The sequence below is a fragment of the Taudactylus pleione genome, unplaced genomic scaffold (genome assembly GCF_031769625.1).
Source record: "Taudactylus pleione unplaced genomic scaffold, aTauple2 ptg000788l, whole genome shotgun sequence".
Classification (NCBI taxonomy): Eukaryota; Metazoa; Chordata; class Amphibia; order Anura; family Myobatrachidae; genus Taudactylus; species Taudactylus pleione.
The window spans coordinates 4801023-4826177 of NW_028285190.1; the positions used below are offsets into that span (position 1 = coordinate 4801023).

General features: G+C 42.1%; 1 pseudogene; it reads right to left on the reverse strand.

Moving 5' to 3' along the window:
* LOC148475032 (patched domain-containing protein 3-like) overlaps window positions 1–24898 on the reverse strand; it is a 44404-nt pseudogene extending 19506 nt beyond the window's left edge.
* Between the last annotated feature and the right edge of the window lie 257 nt (window positions 24899–25155).

Consider the following 25155-nt stretch of genomic DNA (forward strand, 5'->3'; position numbering starts at 1 on the left):
AGAATTCATTCTGCTGCTTTTGTCAGCAGTCACATCATCAATAAATACAAGGGAACAAGTTCCACTGGCAGCCATACATGCCCACGCCATGACACTACCACCACCATGCTTCACTGATGAGGTGGTATGTTTTGGATCATGAGCAGTTCCTTTCCTTCTCCATACTCTTCTCTTCCCATCACTCTGGTACAAGTTGATCTTTGTCTCATCTGTCCATAGGATGTTGTTCCAGAACTGTAATGGCTTTTTTAGATGTTGTTTGGCAAACTCTAATCTGGTCTTCCTGTTTTTGTGGCTCACCAATGGTTTACATCTTGTGATGAACCCTCTATATTCACTCTTGTGAAGTCTTCTCTTGATTGTTGACTTTGACACATATACACCTACCTCCAGGAGAGTGTTCTTGATTTGGCCAACTGTTGTGAAGGGGTTTTTCCTCACCAGGGAAATAATTGTTCTGTCATCCACCACAGTTGTTTTCTGTGGTCTTCGGGGTCTTTTGGTGTTGCTGAGCTCTCCGGTGTGTTCTTTCTTTTTAAGAATGTTCCAAACAGTTGATTTGGCCACACCTAATGTTTCTGCTATCTCTCTGATGGGTTTGTTTTGATTTTTCAGCCTAATGATGGCTTGCTTCACTGATAGTGACAGCTCTTTGGATCTCATATTGAGAGTCAACAGCAACTGATTCCAAATGCAAATGTCACACCTAGAATCAACTCCAGATCTTTTACTTGCTTAATTGATAATGAAATAACGAGGGAATAGCCCACACCTGTCCATGAAATAGCTTTTGAGTTGATAGTCCCATTACTTTTGGCCCCTTAAAAAGTGGGAGGCACATATAGAAACTGTTGTATTTCCTACACCGTTCTCCTGATTTGGATGTAATTACCCTCAAATTAAATCTGAAAGTCTGCAGTTAAAGCACATCTTGTTTGTTTCATTTCAAAGTCATTGTGGTGGTGAATAGAGGCCAAAATATGAAAATTCTGTCAATGTCCCAATATTTATGCACCTGACTGTATATGCCAATCCACCCAAGCTTAATTTCACATGACATTGGGTTTATATGGCTTGTGTAGTCTAAATTATAGTTACTTCCCAAAATGTCCAGGTGCAAATGCAAATACTCAATTGTGCAGGGATTGACCATCCCATAGAGTGGACATGTCCATCCTATACAAGGTATGTGTCCAGATCCCTACATTCTTCATTGTAATGCTGCAGACACCATTGTTTACTGTATGCATCTTGCCCTTCATACTGTGCTACTGTACATTGCATTGCATTACTTTCCAACTGTCTCTTCAAAAGTCTGGCTGTATGGTACAGTGGTACTGGTCACAACATCCAACCATACCCCTATATTTATGTAATTTACTCTCTGCTCCATAGCTAATTTCACAACTCCTTACTCCCACCCCCCTGTCCCACACCCATTTTCTACAGTAGCAACCCCCTGTACTGCAATTAATTAGACTATAGGACTTAAATGATTTACAGTATGTAGTAATATTTATTACCTAATGAATGGACCCATCCTATATGCTGGGTCACCTCAATGTATGCCTGGCCCGCTGCTCCTCCCCACCCTACTCTGTTCTGCCCCAGCCACCGCTGAGTCCCCACACAGCCCCCAGCTCTATTACATGTCTCCCCCCCCAGTCCATGCAGTAGAGCTGCTTCTAATACTAGTAGCTGGATCAAATGAGAGCAGCTATAAGTGGACACTACTTCACATAACCTTTTATTTAGGAGGTGATGATCTTAACAGTTACTAAACTGAGTTTCTTTTTTAATGGAATTAGATTAACTTCTTTCAATAGAGATGTTTTATGTTTTTGTCAATATGGCTGAGACTCGGACTAAAGGTGCCCATACACGGTGCGATAAAGCAGCTGATCCGACAGATTGGTACGATTGGCTGCTCTATTGTACCGTGTATAGGCATGATTTCGGACAGAGCGCACACTTGTGGGGTCATACATCGCACCCCCAGATCTTACTGCAGGCTCAGTCGATCAGGGGATGCGATCTGTGATCTCATGCAGCGCTATGCAGGTGGGGGAGGGGGGAGCCAGCAATTCAGGCGGTCGGCCACCCAATCGCACCGGATGTGGAAACCGCCCGATATGTCCGAAGTTGGATACCCTGTTGCGTCGCACGGTGCATATCGCACCATGTCTGGCCAGCTTAAGTGGTTTTTTTTTAACTTCAATATTGTCCTATCTTCAATAGTTCCCACTGTTCACTAGGTTATTTATATTGTTTATCTGTAAGAGATTATCAGGGGTATTCAATTTGGATGCAAAAAGTCAGAATCGGTGATAAATTACCACCGATGACGTCATTTTCGCATTTTTCAATTATCCCCATATACAATTTCAAAGACTTTACGCAGGTTCGAAAAGTCTTTGAAAAAAAAATGGGGATAACTTTTCACCATGTTTTACATGGCGAAAAAAAGTGCAGAATTGGGGTTTAGGGGTGCAGGCTTAAAAAAATAGCCTGCACCCCTGGGAATAAAATTTAAAATAAACTGTGTCAAAAAAAGTTTAAAAAAAAAAAATATGGTGCCACCCTAAAAAAATAAATTAAAAAATTGGGGTGAAAAAAAAAGGGAACAAAGTGTTTAAAAATAGGGAAATAGGTTCAGGGCTATTCTGCAAATATGCGTCCGGTGTTTTCTAGAATAGGTTATTAGCGGCAGGTGCATTTTTGAAGAATTTAAAAAAAAAAAGACTTTAGGGATTTAAAAACATGCTAGTGCCCATTTTCATGTACCCCAAATTTGATGGGACCACTTAAAAAAATGAAAAAAAATAACCTAAGTGCTCTTCTGCATCACTTCTTCAATGTCGGTAAAAAAACACCTGCCGCGGCTATTTAAAATCCCAACTTTCTTTTGCAGGCAAAAACGGGGGTACCCATAGTGATCCCCCATGTCTGGACAGCTTTAGGGGGGGTCCTACAATTAATTCCAGTAAAATCCCATTGTTTTTCGTTCCTCCAAATTTGCCAGGTCCTGTTTTCGCTGATTTCTAATTGAATACGGGATAAAGCGGGCACGTGCCCGATACTTTATCCCAGGAAAACCTCCAATGTGGATCGAAAAGTCCAGCATGAGATGGAGAAGGTCCAGAAATAGTTAAAATGAGAGAATTGTCCAACAAACTAAAGAGAGGGACAGAGAGTAAACCACATGAAGAGACAGAGATGGACCAATAATACAAGAATGGAATCAGCAGATGTAATGTCCCTCTATACCTGTATACTACATAAAAAAGGCCTGGAAGCCATCTTATGGACCCTAGAGAAAACAGATTTCACAATGGAGAGAAAGAATTTCATTATGGAGGCAATTAAGTTCATCCTGGAGTACAATTATTTCTTCTTTAATGGGGAGTTCTTCCTACAACGTACGGGCACAGCCATGGGGACAAGATTTGCCCCAAGCTATGCTAACCTCTTCATGAGTTATTGGGAGGAGGTACACATTTATAGTAGTGTAGCTTGGGGCACAAACCTCCTACAATGGTACCATTATATAGATGACGTGATACTATTATGGACTGGAGAAGAGAATAGTCTGGACAAATTTTTCTCCACACTAAATACCAACAACATGAATGTACAATTCACAGTCACTCACAGTCGGTTTCAGATTAACTTCTTGGACCTTTCCATATACATAGAGGAGGATGAAAGCCATACGATATCCTATCGCAAACCAACAGATATGAATACGTTCATTCCCACTGATAGCCAACATCACACACTGTGGCTCAAAGGGGTACCCAAAAGTCAGTTTCTTAGAATTAAAAGAAACTGCAGCAAAGAAGAAACCTGCCAAGAACAACTGACAATCATGAAAAACGACTTTAAAGAAAAAGGCTACAATTTGAAGCACTTGGATGAAGCGGAAAAAAAACAATACAAAAGGGAGAGATCCACTCTCATAGATAGTCAACAGATCCAGAAGATGAAAAAAAGAAAGGGACAAAAGAAAAACAAAAATGGGCCCTAATAACAAGATACGAAGTACAACATAAACAAATTGAAAAATGATTTAAGAAAAACTGGTATCTGTTACAAAAGGACCCAATATTGAAAAAAGTTATCCCGGATAGACCCACCTTCATATATAGGAAGGCTAAAAATTTGAAAGACCATCTGGTGAGAAGTATGTTACCGGTCGCCTCTAGGCAGTTGAATAAAACAAAAGGATTTCACCAGTGTGGCTTATGCATAGTATGCAGAAACATAAAGGACACTCAAAATAAATATAATGGAATTCAGGTGAATGGAGTAAATTTTAAAATTAGAGACTTCATCACATGCAATACGTCAAATGTGGTTTACATGGTGGAATGTTCCTGCGGGCATGTATATATTGGACGTACTACAAGAGCACTCAAAACCCACATAGCTGAACACATAAGGAATATCAAAAAAGGACTCGAAACACACCATTTGTCAAACCACTTTAGAACATCCCACCAATGTTCGGGAGGTCATGTCAAAAGATTTATAGGTCTCAAACATGTGAAAGCGACGTGGAGGGATAAGAACACAGAGAGGAAGCTAGCGGTCACAGAGATGAAACTTATTTTCAATCTAAAAACTCTCAACCCTAGAGGCCTGAATCAGGAGTTTGAATTGAAGTGGTTTTTGCAGATATATTAAAAACTCCCCCCCTGGGACCCACAATTTCATGATAAAGAATTCATCCAGTAACCCCCTTTTTGTCTACTGGATTAAATCTATGCTTTAAATATTATTCATATGCATGTCAATAATGTGGTCTATAATGATACAACAAATCAGGTTTTATAATTTTTAATAATTTCAATTATTTTAATGATTGTGTATTACATATGGATTATCCTCCAGATTGAAATAGTCATTTTTAAAATTATAGTATAAACAAAAAATTTTCTATATGTTGGTGAAAATATCCCCTTTTTATTCTAGACAATCGGTAATGTAGAAAAACTACAAATCCCATCCATCCTGTGATACATACAAGGGAAGTAGTAACGGACTGCCTGCTTTAAGAGAACTGAAATGAAAGAGAAAAAATAACGACATTTCCCTACTGCCCAGCGTGTGCTGAGTAAACAGGAAGTTCCTTGAAAATACTGTTTTTAGGACAGCCAAAGGCTCAACAGGTTGAAAGAAGGAATCTCCACAACACGGGCAGCATTACTGATAACAAAGTAAAGAGCTACGTTGCCCGTGAGTCCTGCAATGTGGTCGCGTAAACGCTGGCCAGAACCGGAAGTGCCGCCATCTTCATTTCAGTGCGAGTCCACATAGAAAGAAGCCACAGGACAATACTCCCAGGACCTTGATAAAGACATGATACACGTCAAAATGCGTTGGTTTGGGAGTCGTTTCACTTGAGGATCCTGTGCTGTACCCTCAGTTTGAGGTAAGTGTTGTTGACACATTTTACAACAGATGAGAACCGGACCCATCTGTAAACTAGCCTCTATGAGTGTGCAGCACAGACCCTTATTTTATTTATGTTACACTGTTTCCCCAAACATATGTGGGATGATATGTAAAGACCAATTTTTTTATATTAAAAGTCATATTTTAATATGGAGGATTTCTTCAGCTAAGAGTGATCACCTATACAAAGAAACCCCTACATGCTTGAAAACATCTACCCTAACATGAGTACGGGTACGTCATTCTTCCAACATTCCCTTGGGCTGGGTTCACCTTAACGAAACTGGATCAGAACCTTTATATACTCCTGCCTATACCTTCTAAATATCCTTCCTATAAACCTCTAAGAATAATGCTAATTTGCGTACGCAGCCTGACCGCAAATAAAGACAGGAGTGGAATCTGTGGTTCCAACGCACAAGTATTATTCAGGTAAAAGTACAGTAAGTTACACGCAATTGATACATACACAATTTAGGCGTAAAAGGAAATATTACAGACCCAAGTACAGTATACATACGCTGCGCCTCCGGACCCAGAGATAGACCTCAGACTAGAGATCCTCAGTTCATACAACCTTCAGCATGGACTCCCTAACCAGTATTCGGACACATGTATTTATCCCCCCCAGACTAAAACAGGACAAAGGAGAAATTTCCTGGTGATGTCATTGGTTCCAGAGGATAAGCATATGTTACCGCACATTTAACAGGCTGGTTCAAATAGACTCCCTCTGCGTCTAACAGCAGGGGAATCTTTCTAATAACGCCTCCTGTAACATTCCAACAGCTAAACATTTTGTTGCTTGTAAGTTCTGCGATCCGTAACTTGAGTTTGCATGATGCGATCTCTCCACCGATAACACCGGAATGCTGTAAAAAGCGTATGCATCAGAACAAAACCAAACACAACTTGCTTATCATGTATAATACCTTAGTTATCAAAAACCTTTATTTCTCGGCGTTGAAACTAACTTAACCAACTTAGATCATACATTTTGATGCTTATGGAACCTTATGTGTGAATATGAAATGTGTGGGTATTCAGGGTTTGATATAAGGACGCTAGTTAATGTGTGTATGAAGATGACTGCATTTATCTCTAACATTTTAGCATGCTGGGCCAGATAGTTCTACATGTCCTGTCAGCAGGCCCTTCCACCTTTCCTGTGTCATTGCAGGAAGCTTGCTTATTTATTCTAGCCAGACCACCCGTTGTGGACAAACACTATGCAGGAAGCTTATCTACACAAGCCAGTTGTCACCTGGCCACTTGCTTAATGTAATACTGCAAAGCCATTTCTGGAAAATATCCCTTATAATACGTAAAGTAATGAAATAGGCTTTTAGTGAATCGCCGTAACCTATGGTAATGGTCACAGATGCATTTCGCATGATGCTAATGGTATTATCGCCACATGTACTAAAATGTGAGTTCATCTAAAATGGCGCTTAGGCGGCCATTTCGCAAAATGGCGTCTTGCCATTTTAAACTGATCTTGTCTCAGCCAGTAATCCAGCTTCGACAACCTGTAATAGGAATTATCACCCACAAAGAAACCTTTATATGTGTATACATATTGCAAGAGGTGTAAGTACGGGTACACCCTACCCCTTATTCCATTAGAATCCACTGCGAAGTGAACAACACAGAATATATTTAAAGATACCCTTAGAAGTTTTAATACGCGCCCTTACGTGTAAGTGAGGTGCACTGATAACAACCTAATACATCTTTATGATCACACTTTGATTCATAACTTTACTACAAATGCCGTGTTATTCTTTTATCTCTTTCACATGTTATGCGGAAACATCTGTGTGAGAAAACCACCTCATTATAACGAAGGAATACATACCAACATATAAGTATTCCTTGAACATTATCCCTACATTTTCTCTGCACAACCGGAGACAGCGCCATCACATCTTACTCACCCCCATTTCTAACCCAATTGTTAAAGAGACCATAAAGGGAAGGTCTGCAAGTAAGACATAGGCTGCAGTTTTCCGGAGTGTTAGCACTGTTTTCTCTTTCCTCTCACATATTCAATTTCAGAGCACATACAAAATTTGATAGATAAAGTATACTGACAAAGATACACAATTGAGGTGGGTGTGGGGGCACACATGGGCAGACAAAGTTAGAGAAATAGCTACACATACAAAACTGGAGAAAGCATGAAATACAAAGACCTGTAGACAGAAGCAAAAGGTGACACTAACATGAAGAAGAGAATGGAGCTGATGGTGGGCAGTCAAAAAAGGGTAAATCAAGGCCAGTTGTCTGTGCTTGGAGCAAGGGTGGGCCACTGCCATCCAGAAGCAGTCTATGAGCACTTACCATCTCCATCATTTCAATGCATCATCATCCCTCTTCTGTCATTTTATCTCACTCCCGTCTTCTCAGGACTATTTCCTTCTTACTGCGTATCTCCTCTACTGTTATCTTCTGTGACACCTCCATATCCTAATATCATATATAACCCATCACTATCCCCTAATATTATCTCTCACCTCCATATGGTATCATCATTATCTTTTCCCTACTGACATCAGGGCTACCATCTCTATGACCTCCTCCTTGTCTGCTGCTCAGTGTTCAGACATTTTAGCTTATTAAGGACACTATAAATACATTACAATATAAAGGACAAGTGCATGTGAACTGTAAAACCACATCACTATACATTTTATTTATATACAAGGGATGATTTAAAAGTAATGAGACTGATTTTTTTTTTTATTTAGAATCAGATGACTCCACATGATCTTTTCAATGTAGCGTCTTCCACATTCAATACATGTTTTGGTGCATTTCAACAATGATTCAAATATGTGCAGTAGACTGTTTTGTGACATTTTAGTGTTGCAGCTGTGGCATTTTTCACTTTATCATCTGTTGAGAACTTCTATCCGTGCATTGTTTTTCAGGTTTGGTAATGCCCAAAATTCACAGAGCACTAAGTCCGGGATATATGAAGGGCGTTCCAGTGCTGTCCCATTAATTTCAGTCAATGATGCCAATGCAACAGCAACATGTGGTCGGGCATTGTCTTGGAGCAAAAAACACTGTTTCTTCAGCAAATGCGGACTTTTCTTCCTCATGGCTCGTTGTAAATGGGTTTTAGGATGTTTGTATAGTAGTCACCATTAATTGTCTGTCCACAGGGAACCCAATGCTGTAGGATTTTACTGTGTGCATCAAAGAACAGCAGAGGCATGACTTTAAACACCAAATGAATCACACAGAATTTTTTGGGATGAGGCACATTCGCGTGTTTTCATACACCAGACTGTTGTTTGGATTCCGGATCATAATGACGAATCCACGATTCGTCACACATCACAATTGATGGTGTGAAATTGGGTATCCTTTCTGACATTCGAATGGTGTTCGCATCTGCTTTTCTGTGAGAGTTCTGGGTCCCCACCTGGCACACAAACAATGCATTTTCAGTTCCTTTGTCACAATATGCTGAACCTGATCGAATGAGATGCCAAGTGAAGCCAAAAGTTTGTGTAAAGCTGACCTTCTGTTATTTTGCAACATCTCTGCAGCTTTGGCAATGTTGACATCTGTAACCGTGGTGGATGGTCTCCCAAAACGTGCTTCACTCGCTTATTACCCTCTTTGAAGTGCTTCCACCACCAAAATACTAAAGCATGACTAATTGTTTCTCCATCGTATGCTTGATGTAACATTTCATGAGTTTCATTTCTGCTTTTTCTAAGTTTAACACAAAATGTAATCACACATCTCTGACGTAATTTCACAGACACATCTTCCTCATCTGCCTGTGAGGTTCTGGTTTTGTTGTGGGCCCGGGGTGGTAAAAGGAGCAGACACTGAAGCAGATTTAAAAATAAATGTGGAGTTTTTAATGAGTAACTTAACAGACATGAATGTGGCAAACTAAAAGTCCAGGTATAGCACTAAAGTACACTTGGGAAACTGTAGTGAAGCAATGGGAAAAAGTCCAGGTAGTGATAACAGAAGGTACTCCAGTATTCCAGGGTTTGTGATGCTGAAAAGAATTGCAGGTTGAAATTAATTACAGGTTGAGGTGAATTGCTGGCTGAAATGAATTGCAGGTTGAGAAATAATGTCCAGGGAAAATGCAGGTGGAGGCAGGGTGCAGGGTAAACAGCTGACACAGGTACTCAGGCAATAGGAGGAGGCAGGGGAGTTCAGCAGGGTTAGGAGCAGGTTAGGAGAAGCACTCTTAGGCAGAAATCCAACAGGCAGGCAGTCATGCTCAGGAACTCTCTCTCAGCTTGCGCTGAGAAACAAGTTGCACTGGCAATGCAAGGGAGCTCTGAACTCCCCTAAATACCCAGTGCTGAATCGTGACTAGTCAGAGAGTGAGCATGTGACACACCAGGATTGGGCGACTAGGTCACATGGCTGAAAGCAAGATGGCGGCACCCATGCAGGAACGGAATGGAAGCACCGCCAGGCCTATCCAGCACAGAGTGACAATATGTCCCCACAGGACCACACACAGCCAACGCACCCCACCAGGCACCAGCACCACAGCCAAGGCCCCCCGCCACAGCATCCTCACAGGTAACACCCGTTGACCACCATGCCAAGAAACCCTGGTCATGACAGTACCCCCCCCCCCTTATGGGTGGCCTCAGGACACTCACCAGGCTTTTCAGGGTGTGTAGAATGGAATCTACTGATGAATGCAGGAGCATGAATGTCCCAGGCATCGGTCCAGCAGCATTCTTCCGGGCTGTAACACTTCCAATCTAGGAGGTACTGCAAACGGCCCCTGAGGACACGAGAATCCAGGATTTGAGAGACCTCGAACTCCACTCCTCTCTCAGTCTGGATACGAGGGGGAACAGGGAGAAACTTATTCAGAATCAATGACTTGAGCAGGGAAATATGAAAAGAGTTTGGAATTCTTAAGTAAGAGGGGAGCTGAAGGCGATAAGCCACAGGATTGATGATTTCTGTGATGGAGAAGGGTCCGATGTAACGTGGGGCAAACTTCATGGAAGGAACTCTGAGGCGTAGGTTCCAGGTGGACAACCAAAACTGGTCTCCAACTTTCATGCAAGGTACCTTCCTTTGCCTCCTGTTTGCTTGTAGTTTGTAGCGAGAGGACGTCTTCTCCAAATTAGTGCACACTTGAGCCCATATGGATGCAAATCTCTGTACTGTATGCTCTACGGCTGGAACATCAAAAGCCGGCAGGCTCCATAATTCAGATACTCGAGGGTCAAGACCATAAACCACATGGAATGGGGTTTGATTCGTAGAGGAATGATATGAGGCATTGTGCACAAATTCGGCCCAGGGCAGTAACTCGGACCAATTGTCTTGGGATGATGGCATGAATATTCTTAGAAAAGTCTCAAGGTCCTGGTTGACTCTTTCTGTGGATCCATTACTGTGGGTGGCGGGCTGTGGAAAAATTTAGTTTTTCTTGCAGAATGGAACATAAAACTCCCCAAAACTTTGCCACAAATTGAGCGCCACAATCTGAGACTATTTCCGCAGGGAGTCCATGCAGGCAGAATATGTGCTGGACAAACAAATGAGCCAAATCAGAAGCTGTGGGTAATTTCTTTAGAGCAACATAATGGACCATCTTCGAAAATCGATCCACCACGACCCAGATGGTGGTGTAGCCCTCTGAACTTGGTAAGTCTGTTACAAAGTCCATGGAGAGGTGCGTCCATGGACGTGATGGAATGGGTAGAGGCAACAACTCACCTGCTGGGGTTTGACAGGAGGAATTGTGCTGGGTACATGGGGTACATGAAGAGACAAACTCCAATATATTAGTCTTCATCGAGGACCACCAATAGGACCTTTTCAAAAATTCCAGGGTCTTCCGAGTACCAGAATGACCTGCGAAGCATGAGGAGAGAGCCCATGTGAGCAGCTGCTTCCTTAACTCAGGGGCCACAAAGGTTTTCCCAGTAGGAGGCTGTAGCTATGTGTTAGCAAACACCCTTGATTCCAGCACGGGGGTACTGTGAGAGGTTTCAGTATTGTTGCCACAGGGAAATGATCTAGGCAGAGCATCTGCTTTCTGATTGAGAGCTCCAGAGTGAAAGGTCAGAGTAAAATGGAATTGAGCAAAGAATATTTCCCATCGGGCCAGATGAGGACGAACACACTGGATATTTTTGAGGAAGAGGAGGTTTCTATGGTCAGTGAAGACAGTAAAAGGGAATTTAGCTCCTTCCAACAGGTATCACCACTCTTTAAGTGCCAGCTTAACTGCCAAAAGTTCTTGTTCTCCAATAGCGTAGTTCTTTTCAGCAGGAGAAAACTTCTTGGAGAAGAAGCCACAACAGTGAACCCGGTTATCCTTGTACCGTTGAGATAGAACTGCTCCCACTGCCTCCGAAGATGCATCTACCTCCATCAAAAAAGGTCTATCCACGTCTGGTTGTCTTAACACTGGAGCAGTGATGAAAGCCTGTTTCAAAAGCTGGAAGGCAGTCTCAGCTCCAGGAGTCCATTGAGTAGGATTAACGCCTTTACAAGTCAACGCTGTGATGGGAGCCAACAGGGACGAAAATGCTTGGATAAAGCGTCTATATTAATTGGCAAATCCGAGCAGTCTCTGGATGGCTTTCAATGTCTGGGGTCGGGACCAATCTAGAATGGCCTGAACCTTTTTGGGGTTCATTTGCAGACTGGAACCAGAGATGACATAACAAAGGAATGGCACACTGGGTACACTGAAGACACATTTCTGTAGCTTACAGTAGAAATGGTTTTTCTTAAACGAGACAGCACTTCCTTCACATGTTTATGGTGCTCCTCTAGAGAGGAGGAAAAATCAGTATATCGTCCAAATAAACGAGCATTGCATAAGCCAAAGGGCATCATGAGATATTCAAAGTGTCCATCTCTGGTATTAAAAGGGGTTTTCCATTCATCTCTCGCACAGATCCGAATAAGGATATAAGTCCCTCGTAGGTCTAATTTAGAGAAAACGATGGATCCCTTGACTATGACAAATAGCTCTGTAATCAACGGAAGAGGTCGATTCTTGACTGTTATGTCATTAAGACCTCGATAATCTATACATGGTCTTAATCCACTATCCTTCTTCCCGACAAAAAAAAATCCAGCACCAGCAGGAGACATAGAGGGACGAATGTACCCTTTCTCTAAATTCACCTGGATGTACTCGGACATTGCTTTGGTCTCTGGCAAGGATAGAGGATAGGTGCAACCTCGAGGAGGCATCTTATCAGGCAGCAATTCGATGGGGCAATCCCATTCCCTGTGAGGAGGTAAGATATGAGCTTGTTGTTCAGAAAAAACATCGGCAAACAGTTGATACTCCTTGGGAATAGCTGGAGGTACTAACGAGACTGTTTTCCTCATAGGTCGTATTTTGGGAAGACAGGATTTCTGACACTCAACTCCCCATGAAAGAATTTGCATAGAGCACCAGTCTATCCTTAGGATTGTGCAGATGCAACCAGGGTAACCTTAGAATGACTTCTTGGGAAGCCTCAGGAATCACAAGCAATTTTAGATACTCAGAATGGAGTGCTCCAATGCGGACTAGCACTGGTTGAGTCTCCTTGGTGACAACTCCATTAGCCAGAGGACGTCCATCTACAGCAGTCAGAGAGATTGAATGATCCAGGATAGAACAGGGAATTCATAATTTATCAACGAGACTAGAGGTCATAAAGTTTCCGGCTGCTCCAGAATCTAGTAGAGCATTAACAAAGGCAGGTTTAGGCTTGACATCTATGTCCACGATCAGGACAAAGTCTTTGGAAGTTGGGGATGGACAGATTACTCCTAACTTGATGTCCCCAGGGTCAGTTAGGAACGGGCATTTCCCGACTTGCGTGTACAGGAGGCCACTAGGTGACCCGATTCTCCACAGTATAGGCAGATGTTTTTTTATATTCTTCTTTGACGTTCTTCTCGGGAGCTCCTTGTTTCAATATCATAATACTGGATGAGGCTGATTCAGTACATCCAGGCTCATCAAAAATTCTCCTGAATGATGCTACACGTCAGTATAGTTATCCAGCAGAGAATCTGAATGCTCCCAGAGTGCGGAAGCCCAATCCAAGGCTGAGCCGGACAACAGAGATACGATGTAGGCCATTATAGTTCTTGCAGTGGAAAAATTATCAGGCTATAACGTGAAGTGTATATCACACTGATTCAGGAACCCACGACAAAGCTTGAAATTGTGTCAAACTTACTTGGCATAGGTGTAAGCGGGGAGATGCCCTGTAACCTGTATTTCCAGACAAAGAAGCAGGTGTAACTACTGTTGCACTAGGGGAGGATAGGGAAGTTTGCAGATTGTCCTGTCCTTTATTTATTTCTTGCATGTACTGAGCCATTTGATATTGCATAGCTTCCAGGTTTTCCAAGCGTCTGCAATGCTTCAGAATAAATCCGCTCCAGACTCCTGTCCTGTGGCCGGGTCCATGTGGCCAGTGCACTGTGAGGTTCTGGTTTTGTTGTGGACCCGGGGTGGTAAAAGAAGCAGACACTGAAGCAGATTTAAAAATAAACGTGAAATATTTAATGAGTGGTTTAACAGACATGAATGTGGCAAAACAAAAAGTCCGGGTATAGCACTAAAGTGCACTTGGGAAACTGTAGTGAAGCAATGGGGAAAAGTCTAGGTAGCAATGGGAAGAAGTCTAGGAAAAAGTCTAGGTGGGTTTCTATCAGGACGTGATGCTCCATTGGAGGCTGGTAATACACACACAGCTGGACATTAATCCGGATTGAGCATTGACCCATGTTTATTTTAACAATTAATACCCTTTGACTTGACTCACATGAATACCGAAGGAATACCCTTATTTGTCACTCTATTACTATGGGACATTTGTCATGTGAAATTATGCTTATATGAGCTCAACTAAATTTTATAGATTTTAGGCATTTTTATTATTTTTTTATTTATTATGTCTTATCACTGATGCTATTAAACAACTTTCTATTGATTACTTCAACCAAGCCGTATACATATATTCATTTATATTTATCCTATTTGCACATTTGTGTATTTCTAGTATATTCACAATTGTTATTATATTGTTATGTGAACCACATGTACTTAGGCCCTCATTCAGAGCCACTCGCAAGCGGCTGTCCACTCGCAAGTGGGTCGATGGTGTGCACTGAGCATGCGCACGACGGAGGGAGCTCCGTCGTGCGCATGCGCCAGACGCGATGAGCGAAGGAAAGTCCTTCGCTCGTTGTGTCTGATCAAAGGGGGCGTGCTGTCGATGTTGATTGACAGCACGCCCCCTTTGGTAGGCGTGCCGGGGGCGTGTCTCCCTGATGGGGGCGTTCCCACGGGAACGCCTCCCGTCAGAAGCCGGCCCACTGACATCACTAGTGATGTCAGTGGGAGTGATTTTGGCTCTGATAGAGCAAAAATCACTCCAGAGCTTGCGGTTGAAAACCTCAACCGCAGGCTCCGCTCGCAGCTTCGATGGTCGCGATGGTCAAGACCATCGCGGCCATCAAACTGCACGCTTGTATAGCCTGTGGGTGGTGACCCACAGCTATACGAGCGTCCAGGAGGACGCTCCATTTTCATGGAGGGCGGCCCTCATTCAGAGCGTGCGCTCTGCTCAGAGCGTACGGCTCTGAATGAGGGCCTTAGTCCCATTATCCAACTGATTCCTTATACCTATTGTAGTACTTATTTATTTATTTATTAACAGTTTCTTATATAGCGCAGCAAATTCCGTTGCGCTTTACAATTTGAATCAAGATTAACATTATACTGGGTTGTAAAAGACATACATACATGACATACATAAGGGTAAGAGGGCCCTGCTTGCAAGCTTACAATCTATAAGGAAATAGGTGTTGATACACAAGGAGAGGTGCTATTGCAAATTGGTCCAGCCCAATTGCAGATTTTCTTGGTGGGCTGTATAATCCAATCACACTAGAAAGTTGGCCTAGGGTTAGGAGGATGTTCAATTGAAGAAAGAGAAGATGTGATAGGTGTTTACTATAAGAAGAGAGTTAGATAGGGAGCTATAAAAGGTTAGGTGGGCGGTCCTGGAATCTGATAAGCTTGTCTAAAGAGGTGAGTTTTCAGAGAACGCTTGAATGTTTGGAAACTAGTGGAAAGTCTTTTTGTGCATGGGAGGGCATTCCACAGGGTGGGTGCAGCTCGAAAAAAGTCCTGTAACCGTGCATGGGAACAAGTAATGCGCTGGGATGAGAGACGCAGATCTTGTGCAGAATGGAGATGTCGGGTTGGAAGATATTTTGAGATGAGTGAAGAGATGTATGTTGGTGTGGTTTGGTTAATAGCTTTATGTGTGAGTGTAAGTATTTTAAATTGAACACGGTAGAAGACCGGCAGCCAATGGAGGGACTGACAGAGTGGATCAGCAGACTGAATGTTTGGTGAGAAAGATCAACCTCGCAGCTGCATTCAAACTGGATTCTAGTGGGGAGAGCCTGTTTTTGGGAAGACCAATAAGGAGACTATTGCAATAGTCAATGCGGGAAATTATTAGTGCGTGTATAAGAGTTTTTGCAGTGTCTTGCGTAAGATATGGTTGAATTTTGGCTATGTTTCTTAGATGTATGTAACAGGAATTAGAGACAGATTGAATGTGGGGAACAAAAGACAGTTCAGAGTCAAGGATCACACCTAGGCAGCAGGTTGGTAACTGCTATTGGCTGGTGGAAATATAATTAATTCTGTTTTGGATATATTAAGTTTGAGGTGGCAAGATGACATCCAAGATGAAATGGCAGAGAGACATTCAGTGACACGGACCAGCACAGATGGTGACAAATCTGGGGAGGATAGGTTAATTTGAGTATCGTCCGCGTACAGATGATACTGAAAACCTAAAGAGCTGATTAGTTTGCCAAGAGAGGTGGTGTATATTGAGAAAAGCAGAGGACCTAATACTGAACCTTGTGGTACTCCAACTGATACAGGTAGCGAAGTGGAGGTAGAATCAGAAAAGCGAACAGTGAAAGAGTGATTAGATAGGTAAGATGAGAACCAAGAAAGGGCTGTGTCTTGAAGACCTAAGGATTGTAGTGTTTGTATGAGAAGAGAGTGGTCAACAGTGTCAAAGGCAGCAGAGAGATCTAGAAGAATTAGGAGTGAGTAATGGCCTTTAGCCTTGGCAGTGACCAGATCATTTACTACCTTAGTCAGTGCTGTCTCAGTGGAGTGTTGGAATGAAAGCCTGACTGAAGAGGATCCAATAAGTTGTGGGTGTTAAGAAAGTGTGTGAGGCGAGTGTAGGCAAGTCTTTCCAGTAGCTTGGATGGGCAAGGTAGCTGGGAGATAGGACGGTAATTTGAGAGAGAGTTAGGGTCAGAATTTAGTTTTTTCAAAATGGGAGTGATCACTGCATGCTTGAACAGTGATGGAAAGATACCAGTAGAGAAAGAGAGATTACAGATTTTAATTAAGTGTGGAATGAGCTCAGGAGACAGAGCTTTACTGATTTGTGAGGTTATAGGATCAAGAGGAGAGGTAGTAGAGTAGGAGGATGAGAAGAGTGTAGCTACTTCATCTTCATTAGTGGGGTCAAATGATGAGAATGTGCCACTGGGTTCAGGTAGGGAATTGAACAAGACCCTGGCTGAGGAAGTGCATACCATTTCATTTCGGATATTATCAATCTTGTTTTTGAAATAGGAAGCAAGATCTTGTGCACTGATAGTAGCAGGTGGGTTGGGTGATGGAGGGGTAAGAAGTGATTTAAATGTATTCAAAAATTGCTTGGGGTTAGAGGCTTGGGCAGAGATAACAGATTGGAAATATGTCTGTTTGGCATTATCCAGTGCATTACGATAAGAGTGGTAGATCATCTTATATGTGAGGAAGTCACTTGGAGTATGAGACTTTCGCCACTGACGTTCTACTTTACGTGAGAGTTTTTGTAGGTGTTTTGTGAATTTGGAATGCCACGGTTGACGTCTAATTCTACGCGGAATGTGATGGGTAGCTGGAGCTACTTCATCAAGGGCTAGTTCTAGGGTCTGGTTCAGGTGTGATACAGCAGTCTCAGGAGAAGTGAAAGTAGAAATAGGTAAGAGTGATTGTTGCAGAGAGGTGGATAGTTGTTCAAAGTTAATAGCATTAATATCTCTGCGGGTTTGAGGAGGTTTGGTTGATTTGCTTGGCATTGAGGCTGATGTAATGGAGGAGAGTGTGCAGCTGATAAGGTTATGATCTGAGAGAGGGAAAGGAGAATTAGTGAAATCAGAGACTGAGCATAGTCTGGTAAATACAAGATCAAGGCAGTGGCCATCTTGATGAGTAGAGGAGTCAGTCCATTGGGAGAGGCTAAGAGAGGATGTTAAGGAGAGAAGTTTGGAGGCATGAGGGGATTGTGGACTGTCAATGGGGATATTGAAATCACCCATAATAATGGTGGAGATGTCAGAGGATAGGAAGTGAGGGAGCCAGGCAGAAAAATGTTCCAGAAATTGATTTGGTGGTCCAGGTGGACGATAGATAGCAGCAATGCGCAGAGAGAAAGGAGCGAAAGTCCTAATAGAATGTACTTCAAATGATGTAAATGTAAGGTATAGTACCTGTGGAATAACTGTGTATGTAAAAGATTGGGACAGTAGTATTCCTACTCCACCTCCTTTACTATTACCAGGCCTGGAGGTATGTGTGAAGTGTACACCACCATGTGAGAGTGCTGCAGGGGAAGCAGTGTGCTCAATGAAGGTTTCCTCAAACTACACCTGATGCAGTTCCAACACCACCTTTCAACGTCTGTTCGTAGACCGACCCAACAGAAACGTTGTCTAAGAGTAGTTTCCGTTTTCTGATGGCCAAAATGGCCAGATCAATCATGATAGGCTCTTAGTAACTCTTCCGCTCTTTCCTTTGGAATCAGGATTTGACTCTGAGGCAAATGGGTTTTTGGATTGATACTCTGTCTCATTATCATTCCTTCTTGGATGCTCAATTTGTCTCTCTGTCTCCAAAGTTTGTTTAGTTCTTCAGGTAGTTGTTGCTTTTTCTTGTTCCCACCCATTCATAACATAGTCCTCAGTCGTTGAAGCAGAAGGGATTCTTCCTGCCACCTTTGCCACTCTCCGTTAGGCCCCGTACCTATAGCCTCATAATTGAGATAAGTGCAGGAAGAAATGACTCGTTTTTTCTCTGGGACAACATCTCGGATGAATGCCGGAATTTCTATTGTTTCCCATCGGTCTTCCTGCTCCGGTTCCTCTTTGTTGGGTAATCGGGACAAGGCATCTGTGTTGCCATTGCTCTTTCCAGCCCGGTAGGTGATGGTGAATTGGAAATTGGCCATGCGGGCATACCATCGTTGCTCCAATGCTCCCAGTTGGGCCGTTTGCAGGTGGGCTAGTGGGTTGCAATCTGTGTAGGCTGTGAAAGGTGTCATCAACAAATAGTCCTTAAATTTTTCTGTTACTGCCCACACCAACGCCTAGAATTCGAGTTTGAAAGCACTGTAGTTGGAATCGTTCCTTTCGGTCTTTTTCAATCCTCGACTGGCGTATGCGATAACTCGATCCTCACCATCCTGTTTTTGTGCGAGCACTGCACCTAACCCTTGCTTACTAGCATCCGTGTACAAGGAGAATGGGCGACCATAATCTGGATAGGCCAGGATGGGGGCTTGCATCAGTTCTTGTCTCAACGTTTCGAAGGCTTCTTGCTGCCGATCAGTCCACTCTACTCCAACAGTCATATTCCTTCCTGACTTAGGTAATCCACGGAGGAGTTCATGCAACGGACAAGCTATTTTAGCAAAGTTCCTGATGAATCGGCGATAATATCCCACGAATCCCAAAAAACACCTCACATCCTTAGTAGTGTGTGGGACTGGCCATTCTCGAATCACTTGAATTTTGTCGGTATCAGGAGTCACCCCTTTGGAACTCACTATGTGACCCAGGTATTTAACCTCTGGTTTCAGAAGGTGACACTTCGCTGGGTTGAGCTTAAGTCCGTATTTGGCAAGTCGTTTGAACACTACTTGTAGATGTGTCAAATGTTCTTCGTAGGTTCGGGAGAAAATGATAATATCATCGAGATACAAAAGTACTAGCTCGAAATTGAGGTGTCCCAAGCAATGCTCCATAACCCTCTGAAAGGTGGCAGGAGCATTGCACAACCCAAAGGGCATCCTAGTGAATTCGTGTAGGCCCATGGGGGTTATGAAGGCAGTTTTTTCCTGATCCTCGGGGGACATCCGAATTTGCCAGTATCCACTGGTTAGGTCCATGGGGTTCCTATGTACTTTCTCAAGTGACTACAGAGAGGTCAAGAGGTAAGTATATTATTAGAGTAGAAGCAAGTGAATTACAATGTCTACACTTTAATGGGTCAACTACAAGTTCAATTACAATCAGAACAACTCTTCATATTTGCAATACACAATACAAATAACCAACAGTTTGAATTTTATTGTACTGGAACACAGCCTCCTGGTTAGTGGTCAAGAATCTGCTGCTGAGGGGAGGCTACTGGGGACAGACAACACAGGAAGCCGCAGGACACAGCATCACAACGGGTCCGCCCAGGCTCCACCCCCCCGCCTAGTGACTGACAGCCGGGGACCAGCCTGCAGGAGACATCGCTGTCCCTATCGACCGGGGTGCTGAATTGGCTGAGCTGATCTACAGGAGCAGGTCTGTCAGCAGTATGCACGCCACACTCCACAACAGCAAATTATAGACTTAATAGCCAGTTACACAAGCAGCAATTCTCTGCTTCAGCTAGCAAGCAGCTCGCAACCTCTGCAGTTTTGGGCCTGCAATAGCATCCTCAGACACCAGTGCAGGATAGTTTTTCAGGACTACAAATAAAAGTGCCTATAGCCTGGAACTTAGTAGCCCCATACGGCCGCACCGAGCATAGGATCTGGCCGCTAGACTTGTTTATAATAAACCCCGTAAGGAGCGGCAGGAATTGTTTATAATGAACCCCGTAAGGAGCAGCAGGAATTGTTTATAATAAACCCCGTAAGGAGCGGCAGGAATTACTTATCATAAACTCCAATGAAAGTAGGCCATCGTGACAGATTACAGGGGCATGACAGATTACAGGGGCAGTTTCTCCACACTATATACAATAGGAAAAGCAGAGCCAGCTTACGGGCTATTACAGTATAGCCACAAAGTTGCAGTTTCGTTGACATTATCAGTCTCAGTGTCTGGCAGCAGGCCAGGATTTAAAAAGGAAATCACTTGCAGCCAGGGAACAACTCAGCCTTACATTCCTTTCAAGTGGAGCTATCTTTGTTCAAGTAGTCTAAGGATAAACTCATCAACCAATATCCTGGGCAACGCGGTGTACACTGAGCAAGAATTAAGACTTTATTAATTTATTAAAAGTGTAGCTTCTGGCCAGCAAGCATTAGGATAGTTAGCGTATATAAGGATTCATTTATAAACTGTTATCCCTTATTGTTGCTGTTTCGCTATAGTGTTTAAGGTAAAATCCACCGTGATATGTTATTGCATGCAATAACCTTTTAAAATCCATAGGAACAGCGTGATACTAATCGTAGCCAGGAGGCTAAGTTCCTGCATAATAAAAACTGGTGTCATTGTTTCGTTAATCTGAATTGACATTGTAAAAGCAATTGGTATAGTAATTCCCATTCAAAGTGAACCTGTAATTTATGTATATGAATGTGATGTAATACTATAGAACTTCTGTGTTTGTGTGAGCCATGTTTCTGTTAATGCCAGAAGATTGAGGTTATTAGAAATAAAGAGGTCATGGATGGATGTTAGTTTGTTGCAGACAAAGCGTGCTTCAATAATTTTGTGTTTTTCATATTCTCTATAGGGGGCTGACTGCCCCCATCTGAACCTGCAGCTTAGACAGTGCTATCTGATATTCCATTTCATTTTCTTTATGTGTATTTACGATATGACGCACATATAATACATAAGATATCACATACAGCATACTTTTGGTATAAAGTAGGTTACATTCTATGCAAATTTTTTTTAGAAGGTATGAAATTTAGTCATACAGCACTTTATTAGATATATTTTTTTTTTATCACATTTGTCAGTAGTATATATTTTTCATCACACCTGTCATTGTTTTGCACACACTATTTCAGGATATTTAACATAGGCATATCTTAAATACACCTTTTTACACAATATTATTTTTGGTCACAAGATGGCGCCATCACATTGAATATAAGTAAAGTTGTGGTCTCATTCATGGTATCGCAGCGCTATTAAGCACAAACTGTTTTTTTTTTACACATAATGCATATTTATATTAGTCTATATGATTACCAGACATGCATATATATATATAGTACAGTACAGTATAGTACAGTACAGAAGGGGCTGTCCTGGGTATGACCCAGTTAGGAACCATGTTCCAAATCCTAGATCAGACCAGAGACTTAAATGTAAAAGAGGTATTAGCAACATATGTTTTCCCTTACCAGGGAGATGCACACAAGTGAACCGATAATGACTCAATTTTTTGAATAGCTCAGAGATCTAATTCCACATTACTATAGTCATGTGATGATTTTTGCATGCATACCTATATGTAATCCATATTACATAAAGAAAATTCTGCACCATGAAGATTTTTTGTATTTTTTTATAATACAGAAATTGTATACATTTTTGTCAATGGTAAAAGTTACATCTACATATACTATTTATTGCAACTTTGACTTTTCCTTATAATGACTGCATGCTATGTGCGTTATCCATTTCATCTGAACTTACTGTATACAGAAAGAATGTCCATTAAGTATCTTTTTTTTCCCTTTTACTCCCTGAAATCACTTCGAAGACGTGTTTTGGTATATAAAAAAATTTAACTACACTTTGAAATAGGAGAGTTTAATTTGATTGAATCAATTACAAACAGATTTAGACAATCTTTCCCCTGTCAGAAGTGTGCAAATCATTATGCACATTATTAATTATTTTTGTTTACTGATTCACAATGTATTCTTTTTATTTTTCTTTTGAGTCCACCTGTTCCACAGTGTTCAATTATAATTCTGGAAGATTGAATAATGTTTTCAAATAAATAAGATATTTATTTTAAGTTGAATAAGGTATTTTATAGTTTTTAAATGTAATTAACAACAAAACAATTCATTATTATTAAAAAAAAAAATTAGATTTATTAGTTAATATTACACAATAGATTTGTGTCCACACAGATGTTAGTAGAACATCTCCAAACTAAACTCCATCCCACCTATTTTTTGGGTTGGTGGCTGCTTCAGAAGGATGGTTTTAGGGAGCTTAAATTGATAGAATTAATGTAAGAATTCTAATTTCTTTTGCTATAAAAATATACATTACAGTTTAATGAATCTATTAAAAGAGCTGTAATATTAATATTTTGTATATATGTAATACCCCTTTTACAACAGAGCTAAATCCCAGGTTATTGCAGGGTTACGCCGGGTAGCTCCTTGGAATAAAAGGGAAAAGGGTTGGATTGCTGGGTCGAGTGACCCGGCAATCCATCCCAGGTAACTTGTAGGGTTTAACATGAAAATAACCTGTGAAACCCTGCAGTGAAAACGGCATGATCCGGGTCACGGTGACCTGATCGAGCCGCATGCCTGCCGATTGACCGGCTTCAGTGGCGCTTGGAGATCACATCATCTCCAAGCTTCCACTTCAATGCCGGAAAAGCAAGGTTTCTGCAGACCTGGCTCTGGTGTGAACGGCGCCAACTCAGGGATATCCTGGGTCAGCGCCGGGGAAATTCTGGGTCAGATCCGGATTGGAACCCTGGGCCTGATTCAGAGCCGCTCATAAGCGGCCGCTCGTTCGCTCCGAGCGATGTTCGCACATCTGCGCATGCGTATGGGTCGTAATGCGCATGCGCCAACCAGTCATTGCGGTTGGAAATCGTGTGTTCGCAAAGTAGCGAGTGCCTGCTAATTTGAGTGACAGGATGAGGCGTTTGTGGGTGGTAACAGGGGAAGGTGCTTGAAAACAGGGAGTGGAGATCCGAACGCAGGCGTGCCAAACGGTCAAAACGGGCATTTAATGGGAGTGCATAATTAACAAAGCAGCGTCATCGGCCACGTCACTTGGTTGTCTCTTAGCCTGAACTGTTCGCATGATTGCGGTAGGAAAATCCAACCACAAGCACTGCGAGCAATTCAGATGCCTTTCGATGTACTCGATTAATCTAATAAATAGCGGAGATGACGTATGATGCGAACGGCCAGGGGGCGTCTTTACAAAATAGCGAGCACATATTTCGTTCGCTCGTTCAGACATAGAGGCGTCAACAGACCGCAAAGACCGAGCGCTCTATTTAAATATCCGGCCCCTTTTTCTGAACGAGCGAGCGCAAATAGCGTCCGGCTCTGAATCAGGCCCCCTGTTCCAACCTCCGGGTCAGACCCGGAATTTTGGTATAAAAGCAGTATTAGTTTGTATAAGTGATGGGCAGAACCTTACTTCTGTTGTTGCCTTAAGCAGGATGAACACTGTGCTCTCATGAAATATAGCAAATAGAATCCCAATGTTTCAGAATGTCAAGCATAATATAGTAATATGTTCAATAAAGAAATACACGTAAATAAGGGTTTATTCTAAGAAATGTGCACACCACTTAAATATTGTGATACCTCATTTACACATTTTTAACATGTATGAAACATATTCACAGTACAATATTAATATAGAAAAAAAATACATATACATTTATATCTACCTTTATTTGTCTAAGTTGTAGTGTGTCTATATTCTGTGAGATGGATTCGATAAAGTGGTGGATCCATCGCAGGCTGTTGTCTTTGTTCTGCTCATTGTCTTCTCTCAGGTAACACACTAACCTGATTGCTTGGGCTGTCTGCACAATATTGCCTAAGTTCAGTGTCAGCCCACCCAGGTATGTTCCAAGGAATTTACTCTGAAACATGGGGTAAGTTATATTTATAGTCTCTATCAGACTCGGATTACCTTGCACTGCCGATAGGAGTGGATTGGCTGCAATGCATTTTTGTCCCTGTATTTCTGCACACAGCTGCTGAAAATTGAGACTTACAACAGCTCCATATTGTGTCATGGTGATGTTCAGGTTCTGCACCATCTCATCCAGCTTCAGCAGCTCTCTGAAAGTGTCAACATTTATAATATTATTGGACAAACTGACAGCAATGAGCGAAACAAATGATCCTTCTGTATACAGTCGCTGTGCAGAAAACTGTCCTGAGTCATTGGTTGGAAAATGCACCTTGACAAATTCTCGTTCAGATTTAGCTGGACCTCCAAGTGGTGTGAACTGGCCTTCTATGTCACTAGCTTCTCTCTGCTTTAAAAAGTAAAAGCCAGCTCCCAGCCCAGCAGATAAAATAAGGGGAATAAATAGGAACCACCAGGGGTACCTTGCCACCAGTTTTCCAAGCCCACAGAATATGCGAGAGAGGGGTTTCTGAATGCAGTTTGTCTCACATCGAGACATTATCAATTTCTTATTATCTCGCAAATAAGGAAGAAAGTGGAGTAAAAAGCCAGCATTGCTAGTTTAAGTATGAAGTCAGACTATAAAAATGTATCTAGATAAGGAAATGAAAGTACATACTTGGATGACAAATGGCATGTATTCCTATGTAATTCAGACTATTATCTATGTTGTTGATATCCTAATGGCTTGGTAACTAATGAAGAACAAATGGCTTTGACCTTTGCAGCATTATCTTTTTATCTCAGAAAAGTGCG